The sequence below is a fragment of the Miscanthus floridulus genome, chromosome 14 (genome assembly GCF_019320115.1).
Source record: "Miscanthus floridulus cultivar M001 chromosome 14, ASM1932011v1, whole genome shotgun sequence".
In the NCBI taxonomy this organism is placed as follows: Eukaryota; Viridiplantae; Streptophyta; class Magnoliopsida; order Poales; family Poaceae; genus Miscanthus; species Miscanthus floridulus.
The window spans coordinates 8,393,791-8,396,789 of NC_089593.1; the positions used below are offsets into that span (position 1 = coordinate 8,393,791).

Consider the following 2,999-nt stretch of genomic DNA (forward strand, 5'->3'; position numbering starts at 1 on the left):
TTGTTCTAAGATCAAGTCTCTCAAGGATGGCTGCTTAGGAGGATTATAGTAATTATCTGGGTACTTACCTTGGTAAGTCGACCGTTGTTATTGATTCCACCCTTGTCTCTGTTATTGTGGAACAGAATTGTTGATGATGATATTTACATCCTCCTGATATTTAGGGAATTCTACCCTCAAGTATTCTCCATAGGTATTCTAGGAATTAAAGGCATCTTGAATGGCCTGACGATCTTTCTTGTAGTTGGCTCGCTGTTCAAGCCAATTCAATAGTACATCCATCTTGGTTAACAGTGCACACACCTCTTCTACTACTTCTTTGCTCTTATTGCATAATTGAATGTTGCATGATGACCATCCTTGATTAGAGGCTATCTTTTCTTTAAGAGTTTCTGCTTTTCTAGTTGTTCACGAGCTTTCTGAGTTAATCCATGGTAAAAATCTTGCATGAGCAACCAATCTTCCATCCCATGATGAGGATAATCTGAAATATATTCTTAGAAACATTCCCATGCTTCTGGAATGGTTTCTCCTTCTATTGTTCAAAGTTTAAAATCTTTTCTCTTAAGGCATTGGTCTTGCCTACAGGGAAGAATTTTTCTAGAAAGGCCTTTGAACACTTTGCCCATGTGTTGATGTGATCTTTATTGATGTAGAACCACTGCTTCGCCCACCCCAAAAGTGAGAATGGAAACAAGCGAAGTAGTATGATGTCTTGAGCAACGTCCGTGATGATGACCATGCTACTTATCTCTAGAAAATTCTGAAGATGAGCACTAGCATCTTCATGTGCCTTTCCACTGAATGGGGTAGCTTGCATCATGTTGATGAGGCTTGGCTTGAGCTCAAATTCAAGGTTTGTAGTTCTAAGTGTTGGTCCAGTGCGAATGTTCTCAATGCTTGGAGCAGAGAACTCACGCAGGGTCTTGTCAGCCAAAGCTTCAGACACTGGTGTTGAGCTTCCTCTTAATTAGGTTGATTTGATTCTGATTGGAAGTTGTTGGTGAATCACAACCAAGTCTGCAATACCCTGTATAAGATATGAACAAAGACAAACAAGGGTAAGCCTGCCAAAGCAGAGGTTATGATTTCATCAATAAGTAATTATTTGATCAATTCTCTATAGTCATGTGCCCCTCCCCAACAACGGCGGCAGAAATGCTTGTTGACATTTCTTAGCATCACTCTTTACTAAGTTGTCATTCCTAGCATGATGCCAGAAATGCGTTGTTGGTAATTATAAATGACACTTGAAAACTCAGAGGAAAATTATATATATTAAAGTATCCGCAAGCACACAGATAATATACCATTATAGCATTTCACCCGAGAGTATACCAGGTATCGTTATTTATATTTTATCCGTATGGAGGAGTAATGGAGTTATGTTGGCATAGATATATTGACAAATATATATATATATATATATATATATATATATATATATATATATATATATATACTTATGATAAAACAACTCTCATGCTATGGCAAGGGTAAGTCAAGGGATAAATAAATGATAAGTGTAAGGCAATAATGGTATTCTAGAGATAGAACTATAGACTCATAAAATGTAGTACGAACTAAGCAGGAGATTCGTTAAGAGCAAAAGATTGCTAAGTCATTCATTATTTACTAAGTCTTTTGTACACCCAAGTATATACACTCTCATCTATAGTATAACTAACTTTGGATCTACATATAAGGAATATTACTAAGGAAGATCAAGAACAGAGCTTGTCTCCCTTTGCAACCGTGTTCTACTTGCTCTACAAACGGGGAGCGGACTACAAAGGACTCAAAGGGAGTGTCACATCCACGATCTACCACATGACCCAGAGTGCAGAATGCATCCACAGGCAAACAATATCTAAGCACTATGCTTACATAATGTCGACCACTTAACTCACTCGCGTACTGAGCTAAGAGCTTTGCGTACATATGCATAAATTCATCATCAATCATAATTATATCATGCATATAACTAGAGCAAACTAGGAACATAATAAATAGCAACATAATATTGAAGTAGCACAAAGTCATAAAATAAGAGGGATACAATGGATATACCAGTCTCCAGATTGTGAATCTAGAATTCTGAGCAATAACCCAAACTCTACTTCAACCTTGCTAGCTAGCCTATACTAGAAACTTGAAGAATTGGAGCTCTATTCTCTTCTCTCTGGAAACCCTAATTTCTGGTCTAAATTTGACTTATGGCAGCATGCTCTGGAGGGGGGGCAGGGGCTGATTATATAGGCCAGAGCGTCCAACATGAGGCCTTAGATCAAATCAACATAAAGAACAGCGGGATTGCAATCCTTAAGGTGGTGGAGAACCGACGTAGCAATGGGGCTAATAGGTGGGGCCCACATGTGCCAGACAGCCTGTAGGTGGGGCTAGGTGGCCCCACCTGTCATCCTCTCGCCCTCTGCTTCGGTGATATGGCTTTTGGAGTCCTCTGAAACCTTTTAGAGTAGTATAGCACCCCTGATGTTACGAGCTTGCTAGGCACCTAGGTTAAGGCCTAGGAGGAATTAGCAAAACAAGTTCTTGAGTTTAAAAAAATTAAAACACACATGGGATGATAAACAATCATGTGTGACTCACTTTTGTAGTTGAGAGAAATCAAATAAATAACCAAGTTAATTTACTTAGTGTGTAAAAGTGCTAATGAAAATCCTAACAAGAAAATAGAATAAGTAGTTTTAATTGTTTGGCACGAAAAGCAATTTCTATAAACAAAAATGAAATATAACTTGTATATAGTGCTTATGTAAAGATGGTGAGCAAGTGGTGTAGTTGAAAATGCAACTTTAATTTTAGAAAAACAAATGTTGTTAATTAGTGTTCTTGAGAGCTCAAAGATCAAATATGAAATTAAGATAAGCCTTTTTCATTAAGTCGGCAAACACTTGAATTTATGTTTAAAGTACCATTTTTGGCGAATTATATTGAGCAAAATCATTAAAGTGTGCTTAAATGTTTTGCTCCTATGG

The 2,999-nt window shown here is 37.5% G+C and overlaps 1 non-coding gene across 1 annotated transcript; it reads left to right on the forward strand.

Annotated features, from left to right (window-relative positions):
* The first annotated feature begins 465 nt into the window (after window positions 1-465).
* On the forward strand, window positions 466-571 carry LOC136506348 (small nucleolar RNA R71). The gene has a single exon (XR_010771557.1). It is a non-coding gene; the product is annotated as a small nucleolar RNA R71 (small nucleolar RNA).
* Window positions 572-2,999: the final 2,428 nt, after the last annotated feature.